Source organism: Felis catus, chromosome B1 (assembly GCF_018350175.1).
Source record: "Felis catus isolate Fca126 chromosome B1, F.catus_Fca126_mat1.0, whole genome shotgun sequence".
Classification (NCBI taxonomy): domain Eukaryota; kingdom Metazoa; phylum Chordata; class Mammalia; order Carnivora; family Felidae; genus Felis; species Felis catus.
The window spans coordinates 155,352,386-155,370,610 of record NC_058371.1 but is presented as its reverse complement, the minus strand read 5'-3'; the positions used below and the strand labels follow the sequence as shown (position 1 = coordinate 155,370,610).

The following is an 18,225-nucleotide window of genomic DNA, read 5'->3' as shown; positions in this document are numbered from 1 at the left end:
CTAGTAGTTCCTTTTAAAATTCCTTTTAGGGGTGCTTGGTGGTTTAGTTTAGTTGAGTTTCTGACTCTTGATTTTGGCTCAAGTCATGATCTCATGATTTGTGACACTCAGCCCACATTGGGGTCTGTGCTGACAACACAGAGCCTCCTTGGAATTCTCTCTCTCCCTCTTTCTCTGCCCCTTCCCTGCTTGCATTCTCTCTCTCTCTCCCTTGCTCCATCCCTCAAAGTGAATAGACATTAAGAAATAAAAATAAAAATCTTTTAGATCACGTTTACTTATTGGAAAAGAAATTTATCCTGACACTTCATGCTGATGGAACAGTATCATTTGATATGATTTGATATGACCTCTTCCTCCCTTCCTTTTGGTTTTCAATTCCCTTCAGACACGCACTCCCCTTTTCCTTTTCTGCGATTTACCTCAGTCCTGGTCTCCTTCATAATAGGAAGCTGTGACCCTGGTAACTTTGTTCTTCTGTCCGAGTTGTCTACTAATTCTTAAATGCCTAAAGGGATATAACTGATTGAAGCACTGAGACAATTATAGCCAAACTGTAAATTAAAGAATCTCTGATCTTATGAACAAAAAGAAAATGGACCTATAAAGATAGTTATGCAAACAAACTCAAAGACACATATAATGGTGCATTTTTGTTCTTGGTCTCAATTTATGTGAGGCCAATACAGACAGTTTCCAATAAATACTTAGAATTTTGTTTTTGTTTTAACTAAAACGAAAATACTTTGTTTACCCAGTCAGCATTTTTGAGGCCCTGTTAAATGCTTAGTTCTTTAGGAAGGGGTAATATCAACTGAAGAGGTAGTCACAGCCTCTGTTCTCAAGCAGTTGTAGGGGTTCAGCCAAATAGAAGAATGTAAAAAGTGGTATAGGATCATCAGGGAACATAGGACTGGTTCTGTCTGTGGTTGAGTGGGTTTGGTGCTGTTGGGGAGAAGGAACTTCATGGAATAAGTCATGTTTGGATTTCAGAATGTATTTCATTATTGGGGGAAACAAAATGTAAAGCTTGAGGATATTTCTAGGAGAGCGTGTGCTGTCATTACCCATGATCAGATGTAGAATATTAGTTAAGATTGGATGGGAAAAAAAAAAAAAAAAAAAAACAGGAAAAAAATACCTTACGTGTACAGCCAAGAATTGACTAAAACAATTGCTTGCATTTGCCTGTTCAAGTAGTCAAGTGTGCCATTCAAATATGGAATGAATTACTCTTATGGTATAAAACCTCACTAATTGGCCAACTATGGGTGGGTATTCACTAGGAAAATATAATCTGAAATCCTCAAACAAAATATAATGCTTTTGTTAGTGAATATATTTACCACTAATTTGTTTTCTTATATATCTGATGGTAATCAATAGTGATTCTATGAAGAGCTTAATTTTAATTTTATGCTAATGAGTTTCTCCACATATCTAATTTCTTATCCATTTGGGGACAAGATTATAGAATACATGTTAGATTTTGTCATTGTTTTGGCACATATATGATTACTTAGGCTTTTGCTAATAGCAAATTACTACTAATAGCATAATAAATACTAAGTATCATAGTAATTAACTAATGCAGCTGATGCTCATATAAAGCACTTAAATGGACTCACTAGAAAGTTCAGACTTTGATATGACCAGTGCAGAACCATTAGAAAACATTGAAATCCCAAAGAAAATATTATGAAAGACTACTCCTTTTTTTTAAATAAAATGTTTGCATATTGATATTAGTTTAATAATAAAAGGAATAGAAATATTATGGTGATTTAAAGAAAAATAAAGACTAAAAAAGTCCCTTTAAACCTACCACTTAAGTCTTATTTTTTTGTTTATTCCTTTCTACTTTTAAAATCTGAATTTGTTTAAATTATTATAATCACAGTCTCTGTGTATATACATAAATTCACAGAGCATGTATTTGTATATACTGATTAAGTGGCAAGATACATGTCTCTCATTTTTTTTTTTCCACAGCATTTCTAACGATAAAAGTGATTAAATATATCCCAGGATCTTATTAAAAGTGTCTGTTGCAAAAAAACAAAAACAAAAACAAAACCCAGAAAATTCTTAGAAATCATAGAATTTATTTTATTTTTTATGGTCTTTTAAAATTTTTTTAAAAATGTTTATTTTTGAGGGAGAGAGACAGAGTGTGGGTGGGGGAGGGGCAGAGAGAGAGAGGGAGAAACAGAATCTGAAGCAGGCCTCAAATCACAAACCGTGATATCATGGCGTGAGCTTAAGTTGGATGCTCAACCAACTGAGCCACCCAAGTGCCCCTTTTATGATCATTTTTTTTAAATTTTATTTAAATTTCAGGGGCGCCTGGGTGGCGCAGTCGGTTAAGCGTCCGACTTCAGCCAGGTCACGATCTCGCGGTCCGTGAGTTCGAGCCCCGCGTCGGGCTCTGGGCTGATGGCTCAGAGCCTGGAGCCTGTTTCCGATTCTGTGTCTCCCTCTCTCTCTGCCCCTCCCCCGTTCATGCTCTGTCTCCCTCTGTCCCAAAAATAAATAAACATTAAAAAATAAATAAATAAATAAATTTCAGTTAGGTAATGTACAGTGCAATATTGATTTCAGGAGTAGAATTTAATGATTCATCACTTACATACAACACCCAGTGCCCATTACAAGTGCCCATCACCCATCTAGTACATCCCCCACCTGACTCCCTCCATCAAACCTCAGTTTCTTCTCTGTCCTTAAGAGTCTCTTGTGGTTTGTTTCCCTCTCTCCTCTTTTCCCCACTCTTTTTCCTATATGTTCATCTGTTTTGTTTCTTAAATTCCACATGAGTGAAATCATATGATATTTGTCTTTCTCTGATTGACTTATTTTGCTTATCTTAATCGATTAGAGCTCCATGCACGTTTTTGCAAATGGCAAGAAGAAATCAGAGAACTTATTATAAAATCTTACATCTCCTTTTAATTAGGAAAATGTTTAAATTCCAATACCTACCAAAGTCATTAATTATTCCCAATGTACATTACAGCAGATTAGATGGTTGAGGAAGATCTGTCACAGGTGAATTGAATTTCATTTTTATACCATTGCTCTGCTGCTATACCCCAAACATTGTGGGGAAAAAATATAGTTGACCAACAATAAGAAATACATAAGTATACTCAAATAGTCCTACAAAATAACCATAAAGTAGTACATTCTTGTCTAATCATGTAATGTATTTTTTTTTACAGGAATGTTTAAATGTTCAGTAAATTGGAGGAAAAGAACATGGACTTTTAGCTACTGAAGAGAAAATTAAGGTAACTATTAGATTATTTTTTTGCCAATCATAATTGTTAGTCATTTCAGTGTATTTCAGTGAATGTTTACATTCAAGTTAATGTATGTTTTTATGAGGTTCATATTAAAAACTGTTTAATGAGCAACTTAAATGGAACTTTATATATTTTGTGGAAAATAAATTGACATTTCATGTGGACAAATATGTAAGTAATGTAGTTCAAAATATTTGCCATTGTGAGGAAGTATACTCTAGCTCTATGAAAAATAAATGTGCTACTTAAAATAATTTGTTACATATATTAATAACATAAATTATTTGCATCTTATTTAGCAAATCATTTGAAGACAAATAGGACTTTATATTTTTTTCAATATATGAAATTTATTGTCAAATTGGTTTCCGTACAACACCCAGTGCTCATCCCAAAATGTGCCCTCCTCAATGTCCACCACCCACCCTCCCCTCCCACCCACCCCCTATCAACCCTCAGTTTGTTCTCAGTTTTTAAGAGTCTCTTATGCTTTGGCTCTCTCCCACTCTAACCTCTTTTTTCTTTTTCCTTCCCCTCCCCCATGGGTTTCTGTTGAGTTTCTCAGGATCCACATAAGAGTGAAACCATATGGTATCTGTCTTTCTTTGTATGGCTTATTTCACTAAGCATCACACTCTCCAGTTCCATCCACGTTGCTACAAAGGGCCATATTTCATTTTTTCTCATTGCCACATAGTACTCCATTGTGCATAAACCACAATTTCTTTATCCATTCATCAGTTGATGGACATTTAGGCTCTTTCCATAATTTGGCTATTGTTGAGAGTGCTGCTCTAAACATTGGGGTACAAGGGCCCCTATGCATCAGTACTCCTGTATCCCTTGGGTAAATTCCTAGCAGTGCTATTGCCGGGTCATAGGGTAGGTCTATTTTTAATTTTCTGAGGAACCTCCACACTGTTTTCCAGAGTGGCTGCACCAACTTGCATTCCCACCAAGAGTGCAAGAGGGTTCCCGTTTCTCCACATCCTCTCCAGCATCTATAGTCTCCTGATTTGTTCATTTTGGCCACTCTGACTGGCATGAGGTGATATCTGAGTGTGGTTTTGATTTGTATTTCCTTGATGAGGAGTGACGTTGAGCATCTTTTCATGTGCCTGTTGGCCATCCGGATGTCTTCTTTAGAGAAGTGTCTATTCGTGTTTTCTGTAGGCCTTGATATTAATCAACCAAGAGTAAAATTGGAATTTCCTTTCTTCTTGAAGTTACCAAAGTACATTTCTGTAAGGTGACTTTGTAATACCTAGAATATAAATTATTATAAAAACAAAACTTAGAAGTAGAAATACCAATTTTCTTACTCACATTAAATCATGTTCATTTTGAGTTGTTGATATAATTGGATTGATTATAAATTATTAAAAATATATTTTCAGAGATTCTGTACTTTTTACTTTAAGAGTACTGAGTGTTTTAAGATATGATATTGTACTCACCATTGTAGACCTTAATTTTTCCAATTAGTATTCCTTCCTTTAGATATTCTTGCCTCAATTTCTTTGCCATAGATTTCTTCAGCATATATATTCACATAGGCAAACATCATTTTCTGTTTCCCACAGTAGATATGATTGAATCTACTTTATTTGTATTTACTAGCTTATCTATACATTAACATATAAATTTTGCAGGCATTCTTTTACTATATTGAATAGGAAATGTGGTGTTGCTACTTAGTGAAATTAGCAAAAAACAGGCTGATTCAGTCATCTTTTTAAAAATTCAGCCATGCAAGACTTAGATGTGCTTGCTCTGGATATACTAAATTCTGGTGGGAAAGATAAGAAACTATGAGATTACTGTATTCATTTCACAAAAGTCCCTGACAAACTGTTAAGGAAACAAAGTTGGGAGCAAGTCACTTTTGCTGGAGGCCCTTGAAATCTTCATGGAAGTTATGAAGTCACTGAGGGGTTGTTGGAGCAGGGAAAGTGAGGTCATGCATTCCAAGCCAACAGAATAGCTCATGAAAGTGTACATAAAGGAGCAAGGCATGGCCAGTGAAAGACTGATACTTCTAATGTTGCTGAAGGATTACTCACGCAGTGGGACAATGTTAGGAGATGAGCAGGTTTGCAGGACTAGAGCTTAATTTTCCAGCTGAGGTGTCTCTAGAGTGCTTAAGGGTATTCATAGGGTTGTGAGGAGAACGTTTCATAACCTCTTCTTGATACTTATTTTCATTAAGAAATGTAGGAAAGGGGTTCCTGGATGGTTCAGTTGGTTAAGCAACCAACTCTTGATTTCAGCTCAGGTCATGATCTCAAAGTTTTGGAAGTTTTTTTTTTTTTTTTTAACGTTTATTTATTTTTGAGACAGAGAGAGACACAGCATGAACGGGGGAGGGGCAGAGAGAGAGGGAAACACAGAATTGGAAGCAGGCTCCAGGCTCTGAGCCATCAGCCCAGAGCCCGACGCGGGGCTCGAACTCGCGGACCGCGAGATCGTGACCTGAGCCGAAGTCGGACGCTTAACCGACTGAGCCACCCAGGCGCCCCTCAAAGTTTTGGAAGTTTGAGCCCCATGTCAGGCTCTGCACTGACAGAATGGAGCCTGTTTGGGATTCTCTCTATCTTCCTCTCTCTCTGCCCCTCCCCCACTCCTACTCTCTCTTAAGCTCAAAAATAAATAAACTTTAAAAAAAGGTATAAGAAATAATTGAGACATTATAATATTTAACATAAGGACTGCTACAGGCACCCATATATGAAGTTTCTAGAAGATTCATAGGGATTTTTTACAGTGTTAACTGATTGACAGGGTTTGCTTCATTGTGTTTTAATTGTGATATAATTTGCATCCCATAAATTCATTCTTTTAAAAGATGTACAATTCAGCACATTTTAGGAAATTCACGAAGATGTGTAACTATCACCAGTGTCTAATCCAGAATGTTTTTATCTTTCCTGAAATGCACTTTATAACCCATGAGCAGTTACTCACTGTTGCCTGCTTGCTGTGTCTCATGGCTACAGATTTACCATAAAAAATGGAATCATAGAATATGTGGCTTTTTGTATGTGCCCTCTTCATTTAACATAATGTCAACTTTTACCGTTGTTATATAAATCAGAACACAATTTCATATCTGAATAATATTCCATTATTTGGGTATACCAGATTTTGTTCATCCATTTATTAATTGTTAGACATTGTTTTGTTTTGTTTTTCCTATTTTTTGGCTATTGTGAATAATGGCTGCTATGAATATACACAAGGTTTTATGTAGACTTATGTGTTCATTTCTCTTGGATATATACTGGGGATGGAATTGCTGGGTCAGGTGGTAACTGAGTGTTTTAACTTTTGAGGAACTTCCAAACTGTTTTCCAAAGGGGCTGCACCATTTTACATTTCCCACCAGTCATGTGTTCCAGTTTTACCATATCCTTGCCAAAAGTTATTGTTATTTTGATTATAGCCATCCTTACAGAAATCAGATGTTATCTCATGGGATTTTGATGGCAGTGATTGTTTCTAAGAATATGTTAGTGTACTAATTTGATATTATATGTGTTTGGATAAGTGTGTTAATTGAATTAATGTCAATCTTTAAAGTTTACTGTTTTTTGATAGAGAGTGTGTGTGCACACCTACACATGGGAGAGGGACAGAGAGAGAGGGAGAAAGAATCCCAAGCAGGCTCTGCACAAATAGTGGGGCTTGATTCCACAACCGGTGAGATCATGACTTGAGCCTAAACACCAGAGTCAGACGCTTAAATGACTGAGCCACGCAGGCGCCTCAAATTAATGTTAATTTTTAACTACACAACTCATATTTAAACAGTTGATCTTACAGTGTTAAATACAAATTACAAATTACAAATTACAAATTGAAGACTATTTGATTAATACATGCCTGAGTAAACAACAACAATAACAAAAAACTGCACAGCTGATGTTTTCCCTCCTCCTATTATAAGATATTTTTCAGATTCATTATTTAATATAAACATTAATAATCTGCTTAGATTTATTAAGGATAGTTTAAAACTTAAAATAATCAAGATAATCAAAATCAGATCATCATCATTATTATGAGATAACTCAAAGTAATCAAAACTATGAAATAGGGATTTGTCTCTTAGATCCTAAGTGATTAAACTTGTCTTAAGGACAAATTTTGTTTTGAGTATAAGTTATTGGTAGAGCACAGCAACGTTAATATGAGACTTAATGACATCTGAAACACAGATAACCAGGTTTTTCAGCAATGTTTAAAGTCATGTTCAGTTTAGTCATTTACAAAGTTTCACTGAACATTGATAAATGTTTAGATGCTTTATTTGAAATTCCTGTAGAGGATGAATCAAATCATTGGAAAAAGCCTAGAACTTCCTGCTGTGGTCAAAATGGCTGAAATCACACATGAAAAATTATATGGGAAAAATAAAAATGTATTACATTCTCAGTAAATACTGTTGCAAGACAGCATTACGCATACTGCTTTTGTCAAACAAAATATTCAAACAAATTATGTTGTATGAAAGATTCACCTTAAAGTGTATATATTTCCATATCAATTTATGATCAATTTATGCCACTTTAGGATATTTGCTAAATAATTTTTAAAAATCAGGATTATTTATGTATAATTCATGTGTAGTAAAATTGCTGTTTTCAATGTACAATTTTTCTGTTTTGATAAACACGTAAAGCTGTGTTTATCTTGACACCAAAATCAAGATCAAGTACGTTTCTGTCATCCCTGGAAGTCCTCTTGTGCCCCTCTGTAGGTCCCACCTCCTACCACTATCAGCCCTGGGAACCTTTAGATTTATTCTTTCTTAGTAATGAAATAAAAAAACACTTGTGAGAGGAAGCGGAGCAAAGAGGTCAAAATTTGAAGAGAGACACTATGGATGACTTTGGAGGTATTACTTACTCTCTCTGTACTTCAGTTTCCTCATTGGTAATATGGGGTTAATAAAATTATGTACTACATGTCATTTAAAATAGAGCTAGGTATATCTAAGCACTTACAAACACTAAACGCTTGTAAAATAAACTACAGTTTTTTGAGCCTTGAAGGACATACTGGAAAGGTCAACAGTACGGCACCTCTCGGAATGGATTTAACCCCAAAGTGTCAAATTGAAGTTTTCAAAATAACAAACTAATTAAAAATAAGGACTGTTCAGAAACCTCACCCTCAGGAAACTTTTTTAAGTTTATTATTGTCAGAGAGAGAGAGAGAGAGAGAGAGAGAGAGAGAGAGACAGAGAGAATGCACAAGCCGGGAAGAGGCAGAGGGAAAATCCCAAGCAGCCTTCACACTGTCCGTGCAGAGCTGGACATAAGGCTGGAACCCACGAACTATGAGATCATGACCTGAGCTGAAATCCAGGGTCAGATGCTCAACTGACTGAGCCAACCAGGCACTCCATCACTCTCAGGAAATTTTGCTTAATAGCTCCATTCTTCCTGTTCCTTAGGCATAAGTCCTTGGAGTGAATCTCAGGTTTTCTTTTGCGTGCATTGCACATCTATCAGCAGATACTGTCTGACTACTTCTGAACCTCTCCTTGGATATTACTTTGGTTCAGATCACAGTCCCCTCTTGCCTAAAGAATTACAACATCCTTCACTTTTCCTTGCTACATCATTTTCAGTGTTCAGAACTCAGAGCCCTGGTCTACCTTCAGTCTCCTCTGCATTCCAGCTACCCTGGCTTCATTACCATTTGTTGAACACACAGGCTATTCTACTTGGGAGACTTAGCATATTGCTTCCTCTGCCAATCGTCATTCTCCCCATGCTTATTTCCTAGGTTCTAACTATCCTTTATTAGGGCAGCCTTCCCTGAATATCCTGCTTTACTTTTCTCCAGATCACATATTACCACATGACAGAAAAGTTTGTTTATTATCTCTTCCCATTAGTTAATATATTCTAAATATTTTCTCCTGAGAGCATCCTTTTAATTTCTATTTAAAAAAAATTTTAATGTTCATTTATTTTTGAGAGAGAGAGAGTGAGAGAGCATGGGGGAGGGACAGAGAGAGAGGGAGACAGAATCTGAAGCAGGCTCCAGGGTCTGAGCTGACACGCGGCTCTGGGCTCGAGCTCACAAACCACGAGACAGTGACCTGAGCTGAAGTTGGTCGCTTAACCGACTGAGCCACCCAAGCGCCCCATTCTTAATTTCTGTTTTTAAGTGTCTTTTATATTGGGTAACTGGCCTTATTCGTGGATTTGGACATTAGAAAGGTAACTCGGGAGGCAATGTGGGTGACTGTGGCCATAGGCAGGAGGATTATCTGGGAAATACCAGGTGAGGCATAATGAAGACCTGGTTTAAGGCAACAACCCTGGGGATTGAGTAGTAGTGATATGTTTGAGACTATTTAGAAGGTAAGTTGGCAGGTCTTAATGACTGCATTTCAGTCGTGAGAGTTGAAGTCTCGGTGGGATGTTTCTCAAGTTTGAAATGGCAACCCCATGGCTTAATGGTGCCATATACTGAACTTTAGGGAGCAGAGTTCTTTGTGTTTTGTTTTGTTTTACAAAAATAATGTTCTTTTACAGAAATAATATCCAGAACTAGATGTTTATTTTTATCTCCAGATAGGAGTGATCTCTACTAATATAACACTTGAACTGAGGGTCATTAATTATTGTCTCATTTCTTTACCATTTGTTTATAGAAATTAAAAAAAAAGTTTTGGTTTGCCATGAGATTACATTTTCTAATTAATTTGAAAACCAGTCAGAAAGTGCAGGATGTAAGAACTGGCCATGGGCAGAGTAAAAACACATTAATTATTCAGATAGTCTTCCCTGCTTATTCCATTCTTGGAGATATAGTGGCTGTCAGAATCTGTCAGCTGTAGAGTTAGTGCCCTTCAGAATTTACATGCATAAATGGTGACCTTTGGAAATTTGCATAAAGATAAGTCTAGCATTCAAATGATAGCTGCCAGTCAGTTGAGCAAAGCAAAAGTTGTTAGCCACTGCTTAAACCACAGAATGGGCCATGAAGCAGTAGACAGCAAATGGATTATATATAAAACAACGGTAGTACATTTTTCATCAAAAATGAAAATAAAGCCTTTTTAATAGAGTTTTACAAAGACTAAATAAATTATAACCAAAAATTTAGTATCTTTGGATGAGTAGTTTTGGTAGCCGTAGCTTTATTCACTAAACATTTTTTTTTAAAACTTTTTATATTTTGAAATGACTAAACTTAAATTTTAATCATTTAAAATGTTAGATTTTATGTAGTAAAGTAGATGTATACTAATTACAGAAAATTTAGTAAATATGACAAAGAGAGAATATTAATACGATCCAAAACCTCACAGCCAGAGGAAGCCATGGTTTACATTTTAGTGTAAAATCTTAGTTGCCTTTTAAATTTTTTTTTTCAACGTTTATTTATTTTTGGGACAGAGAGAGACAGAGCATGAACGCGGGAGGGGCAGAGAGAGAGGGAGACACAGAATCGGAAACAGGCTCCAGGCTCTGAGCCATCAGCCCAGAGCCCGACGTGGGGCTTGAACTCACAGACCGCGAGATCGTGACCTGGCTGAAGTCGGGCGCTTACCGACTGCGCCACCCAGGCGCCCCAGTTGCCTTTTAAATAAACAAATATACATGCACATATATGAGGATACAAAAATGTTTAAGTAATTTTTGCTGTCATCATACTACATTTTACTTATAAGTACTACAGAGATACATGTTTATATAAATCTTTTTGTATATAAGTGATTATTCCCTCAAATAGATTTTCAGTAGTAGAATTCTAGGTCCTAATACATGACTCTTTTTTTAAAGCTTTTGATAGGTATTGTTAAAATTGCTTTTCAGCCTTTACTTTCATAAGATCTTAGTTTGCTTGTTGTTGTTAGTTTGCTAGTTTCCTCACCTTCCTTTAATCATTTTTAAATGTTATATTTTAAACGTCTGGTAAGAGCTTGCCATTTAGGAAATTAAAACGTATATGAGGCAGAAAAATAATTATGACTTAAAAATTCATTTTTTCTTTGATTATTGTTACAAATGTCAATTTCTGTATAAAATAACATGTCCTCACTTACCTCCCCAACAACCTACACAGAAAACACTTATATTTTAGAACGATGTTCAATTCCTAAAACTAGTAGAAAAAAATAATAAAAACAGAATTTTAAAACTTTGAGCATTCAAGAAAATTATACATAAATTTTCTGATAAGAGGGACTGATGATCAGAGCAAACACAGTTCATTCTTCATCTCCTGTAATTTTTTTGTAGTATGTCTTTACCTGTTTTAAACACTGTGCCTTTTCCTACTGTTGCAAACAAGGCAATGAACACCATAATTTTTGAAAATACCTGGACATGTCCTTTAACTCAATACTTTAAAGATAAAACTAAAAGACTAGTTGACAGTAAACAGTATTGATGGGTACACAGCTGTTTCCTTATATAGTTAACCTGGAATATGGGTGATATATGGAAAGTACTAGTCCAGTCAAAACTCTAAGAGGATTGTGATGTTCACGTTCCATTATTTTTATGAGTAAATCCTGAATTAGCAGTGGCCTAGACAGAATCCTGTGTCCTGAATCTTGTACTTGAACAGATCTTCATTTTAGACTGTTCACTACTGACTTTAATACATGGTGTATTAAATAAAATACAATAAAAAAGGTATTAAGATGAGTCAAAAGAGATTGCTCATTTCTGCCTGAATCAGGGGTGCTATAAATATATTATATTGTATTTTTATTATATTATTTTATTTTATATATTTATTATTATATATAATATATAATATAAATATGTATATATATTTAACGTTTATTTATTTTTGAGAGAGGGAGAGAGAGAGTAAGCAGAGATGGGGCAGAGAGGGAGACACAGAATCCGAAGCAGGAAGCAGGCTCCAGGCTCTGAGCTGTCAGCACAGAGCCCGATGCATGGCTCAAACTCACCACTAGCTTATGACCCGAGCCAAAGTCGGACGTTGAACCGACTAAGACACCCAGGTGCCCCAGGGGTGCTATATTGAATAGAGAGAGATCTGCTCTGTGTTACTAATATTTATAGGTTGGAATTTTATGCCATAGCTAAAAGCGAAAAACACTTCATTATGGGCTATTGAATTTTTTCTGCAGAAGAATGATTTGTTGATGATTTTTAAAATTAGGTATATACTTTTATATTTTTGATTGAGTATATATGTTTAAAATTATCCATTGTAAATATTTGAGGAATTTTAAAAAATGTATACACACATGCAGCTGTGACTATTATTTGTCTCTGTATCTATCTCTGCTTATAGGTTTTTGTTTTTATTTTTTGTTTTTATTTATTTTTTTGTATGCTGTTCTTTGAGATTGAAGACTTGTGTAGAATTGTGTCTTCATCACTACAAGTATGGTACAAATAGTTTTATCACCTAAAAATTTCTTGTGCTGCCCCTTCTTAGTCATTCGCTGCCTCTGTGCGTTACCCATAGCAACCACTAATCTGTTCTTTATTCCATAGTACTTCAATCCATATTTTTAGCTTTTTCAGAATGTCATATAAATGAATCATACAGTGAGTAGTCTTTTGAGACCGACTTCTTTCACTTATCATAATGTCTTTGAGATTCATTCTTGTTTTTTGAATATATCAAGAATTCATTTCTTCTTTCCGGCTGGGCAGTATTCTACTGAACGGTTGTCTCACAGTTCATTTATCTGTCCACCTGTTGAAGAACACTTAGGTTGTTTCAGTTTTTAGTGAAAATAATGCTAGTATAAACATTCATATGTTGTGTGTGTATGTGTGTACACAAATTTTCATTTCTCTAAGGTAAATACCTACGAGTTGGATTGTTCGGTCACCTGGTAAGTGCATGTATATGCTTTTTAAATTATTTCTGTGTTTTATTTTGTCTTAGTTCATTTTTTCCTGTTTCTATCTTATTACTATTTTAAGTGCAATTGTTCTTACTTAAATCAGTGTTGTACAGAAACTTGTCTTTTTCAAGTGCTAAGTTATTAATTTTGTAACACTAGTCCGATTACGTCAAGACCTGTTTTTATTGGTCTCTGAATTTAAGTAGGAAAAATGATATACTCCAAATAGAAAATGCTACTTTTATGATTTTTCCTTCCATGATAATTTTTACTTTTCTTTAGGAGTGTGTCTGGTTTTCTTTAGTAAATTATCCCTAAACAACTAACCACAAAAAAAAATAAAGCTTGGGCGCCTGGGTGTCTCAGTCGGTTAAGCATCCGACTTCCGCTCAGGTCATGATATCACACTCCACGAGTTCGAGTCCCGTATCGGGCCCTGTGCTGACAGCTCAGAGCCTGGAGCTTGCTTCAGATTCTGTGTCTCCCTCTCTCTCACCCTCCCTGTTCACGCTCTGCCTTTCTCTGTCTCAAAATAAATAAACATTAAAATTTTTTTTTTAAAATCTTAAATATTTCTGCACTGGATGCAATATTCAGTTCTTTTATTCTAACTAAAGCTTATGTGCTTTTTACATACAAAAGACCCTCACAAGAAAATGGTTTATATTAAGTATTTAGAAATACTAAAAACTAAATATGAATTGTCACATTGTATATTAAGGATAGGAACTGGGGCGCCTGGGTGGCGCAGTCGGTTAAGCGTCCGACTTCAGCCAGGTCACGATCTCGCGGTCCGTGAGTTCGAGCCCCGCGTCGGGCTCTGGGCTGATGGCCTGGAGCCTGTTTCCGATTCTGTGTCTCCCTCTCTCTCTGCCCCTCCCCCGTTCATGCTCTGTCTCTCTCTGTCCCAAAAATAAATAAACGTTGAAAAAAAAAATTAAAAAAAAAAAAAAGGATAGGAACCAAGTAACCACTAAAAGTCATCAGAAAAATTTTTAGTAATTATAGCAGACTGGATCAATATGTCAGAACACAGTTTCTATATGTATCCAGACCCCTTGAGTTACACACATTTTACAAATATGGTTCCTATTAGGAAGAACTCTGGATCAGGTTACCTTTACTGTAGGTCTGGTCTTGCCATTAACTTGCTATGAGACCCAGGGAACATCACATAATCTCTCTGGATTGTAGTATTCTCATTTGTCCAATTAGTGAGGGCAGCACTGGATTATCCATAAAGGACCTTCTTGCTTTACAAAAAATAGGATGCTGCAATTCTGTGATGGTCTTGGATCATTGAGTAGAAAAAGTAATTTTGTGTGTGTGTTTAATGTACTTTGTCATTTGGCAAGGATATGTACAATACATTTTTAAAAACTTTAAAAAATATGTACGATTTTGAAAAACAGTTTTGGTGTTTTGAAAAAATCAACCAACTATTCCAGAAAGCTTGAATATTATACAATTATTAATTTCCCTACTGATTGTTCACAAGTTTAATAATATGAAAAACTCTGGGTTTTGTTTCATATTGAGTAAATATGAGTTAATGTAAGTTCATGTTCCTAGTTTTTAGTATTACATGACTATTTTATTGGAACGATATTTGAAATTTTTCCAGATTTAATTAGAACTCCCCTTAATTATGAAACTTAGGTTTCATAATAAATTCTCAGTTTTTCAGAGTAAATATGCATTTTCTGAAACAATTTAAAGCTTAGATACTCACAAATAGGGGGGATTGATTAAAAACATCAACTTTGACTGCATATGCTTAATGCAGAATAACTACTACTTCACAAAGTAATATATTTCCGTTTGTTTGTTTATTTATTTAAAGAAAGAGAGATGGAGAGAATGACCAGGGGAGGGGCAGAGAAAGAGGGGGACAGAGTATCTAAAGTGGGCCTGATGCGGGGCTCCAATCCCTGAACTGTAGGTCATTACCTGAGCTGAAGTTGGCTGCTTAACCAACTGAACCATCCAGTTCTCCTGAAGTGACATATTTCAAAGGCTAAGGAATGTCATAAATCCTTAAGAGGAATGAAGATTAAAACACATTAGTTTTAATTTCCTTTTAAAGTCACTTATTTCATATAATATTAGTATCTGGTGTGTGTAAGACCTCTGCTGTGTTCTGGAGTGATAATGGTCTCCTAACTTAAAGGAAATCGGAAGTCCAGTTGGGGATACAGAAACATGTACAACTAGCTACTTTAGAATATCCCAAGTACTATGGTAGAAGCATGAGAAAAAGGAAGGAAGTGCTGGTTGCATATGAGAAGGATTTTACTACTGGAGAACAGATAATGGCCACTCTAAGTGATGGTCATCACAAAACCAGAGTATTCATTAGGGAATAGGAAATATTGTGTTCTGGAGGAATATAATTTTTCAGAGTGATAGTGTTAGGTAGAGATACTTAAGAGGAAATTTAAGGACGTAGGAAGAGGCCCTTTTTATATTATGTATTTACTAGAGATCTAATTTTAAAGTATTATTGTAATACTGTTGTTTGAAAGAACACGTGTCTTGGAAGTATGAGCGATGCATTAAAGGTAGGATAAAACAATCAGATAAAAAACATTGCATGGGAGTACAAGTGCCAGCTACAGTATTCTGCAAACTGTTGGCAAATAGCAGAGCTCTCAGCATTGATGAAAGTTCAAATGATGAACTCCCTTCACTGCACTTTAACATAAGCCTTTGAAATATATATACCTTTAGAACTTATTTAACCCAAGAGGATCACATTTTTCCTTCTTTAAAACATAAATTTTATACTTAAATAAACCTTTCTTTTATATCTTTCCAATCCATCTAATATACAGTCTATGTATTTTTTTTTCCTGAGTCCTAAAATGTGTTAGTGGAAGAGAATTTAATTGCTTTTGCAAAAAGAAAGAAACAAATAAATTGGATTTCTTAGTTTGGCTTAGTGCTGCCTTCAATGTTCTGAGAACAATAATGCAATTAGCTAAAATGTTTATCCACAGAATTTAATTCCTGGGGAGTAACTTCTCAAATTGCCTCTTACAAGTGTAATGGAAGCAAGCAGTTGTTTTCTGGCTTTGTTGCCAAAAATTGTGAATGGCTAGATTTTTATAAAACTTGGTGGTGATGCATGTGTAATCATATAAAGTCTCCATTGTAAATTTGAAGAAACTGAATTTTGTAGACAAACACTTTTTGTTACATTGTGTCTCAGAGTTCCCAGCCATGAGTGAAGAAATCCTTAGTGTTATTAACTATTCTATACATTAAGTTTTTAATAGGTTTCTTTTTCATTTCAATTTAATTTCATCCCTGATTAAATGCACTGAATTAACAATGGTTTTGGATTGTCAGTTTATGGATAATCTAGTGATAAGTTGTTGAAAATGGAAGTTTGACATTTATTCTGGGCATATATAAATATCCAAAGAAAATAGATGCTTTTGATTACTATACATTTATCGGTAAATATTTTAGCCGCAATTCCCTCTGATACCACCTTTGAAAAGCATTGCTAATAGGAAAAGAGCAGAGGAAGTGTATTATAAAACCTTTGCTGAGTATATAGCTTCTGAAAAATTATCCTTGGACAAACGGCTATACAGATCATTCTAATAACTTTGCTTCACTGTACTGTGTTACTTCAGGTGCTTTCTAGCTTTACTGGACTATTTCTTAACCATGGGTAAAGCATACTAGTAGACAATAAATATAATAAAAATATGAAGATTATAATAGGCTATTAAATCCACTCAGCAAAATACCACAGCAAATAAAAGCTTTCATTGAAAAAATAGCCAATTGCAACCCATTTGAAATAGATAAGAAAATGGTAAGATAGCAGATGTTTTGACTGGCACAGACTTCAGTAGAATGCCAGGCAATAAATTTAATACTGTAAAACACTTTGGAAAACATTGATATGGAGGAGAATAGCTCAACTGTTCGTTTAGGAAGAGTAACACTAATAGGTATTTTTATTCCATTTTCTGAGAGCGCACATTGTGCTAATGCTAATACACAAATAGGGAATAATGAACTAATGGAGTCTTCACCAAACTGTATTCACCATAAATTGAAGACCACATGTGAATTGAGATCCATTTTTCAAATTGCGTTTACTATAGCTTGTTTTAGGTAAAAAGGAAAATGCTTTATTTGTGAAGTTATCCCTAGATTGTGCATTTCACCCAAATAATTGACACATTCTCTGTACATACAAGGTATCCAGTAACAAAATTCTTTAAACTTTAGCTGTAGCAGAAAATGAACTTTAACAAAGTTTAAAATTAATAAAATAATATTACATTTTTCACATTATGTATAGTCATGTTTAATATATTTAAAATACAAATTCAATTATTAATGTTGGCCCATTTCTGCCATTAATGATGTTAAAGATTTTAATTTACCCTCCTTGATAATGCCCTAGATCAACCAAACTTTGGTATTTTAAAACTTTTCTGTGAATATACTTACATCAAGTTATAATAAACACATTTGTCATGTCGATCTAGAAGGAGAGATTCTTGTTTTGACTTAGATTGGAAAACTATTGCCAATTTGATGGATTTGAACTGAGTTTTTGAGTATTTTATCAGTCGAAGGGCTTTGATCTCTGAGAATATGTAGTATGGGTAAAAATCAAGAGTAACCAGCACACTTTTGACTTTCCCAGTCACTGCCTTTTCTGTCACAACCAAATAACTCATCCAAGAGGAAAGCCTTTATTGTTGTTATATTAACATAAAATGTACTTACTATAAATCCATGTACTTCCCATGAATAAATTCATGTACAAGTTGACCCCAATAACATACATTCGGATAGTGCTTTGACTTTTTTTTTTAACTTCTCACATTCAAATTCTTATCACTGGTTATCTGTTATGTCTTACGCACTATGAAACATAAGTTCGTGTAACTTATTTAATCATTTATTAAACTTTTGTAAGGAAGATATCGTTACTATTACTAAGAGGAATGGAGATTTGATTTAGTAGAATAAAGATTTATATTTCATTAGTAGTTTTCAATATAATTGTTAAAATCATAAAACAAT

The 18,225-nt window shown here is 34.9% G+C and overlaps 1 protein-coding gene across 29 annotated transcripts in view; it reads left to right on the top strand.

Moving 5' to 3' along the window:
* ADGRL3 (adhesion G protein-coupled receptor L3) overlaps positions 1 to 18,225 on the top strand; it is an 823,449-nt gene that overhangs the window by 177,978 nt on the left and 627,246 nt on the right. For all 29 annotated transcript variants that reach the window (XM_045056306.1, XM_045056308.1, XM_045056303.1 and 26 more), the window contains exon 2: positions 3,222 to 3,290. The gene's annotated coding sequence lies outside the window, so the exon portion shown is untranslated. The remainder of the gene's footprint in view (positions 1 to 3,221; positions 3,291 to 18,225) is intronic.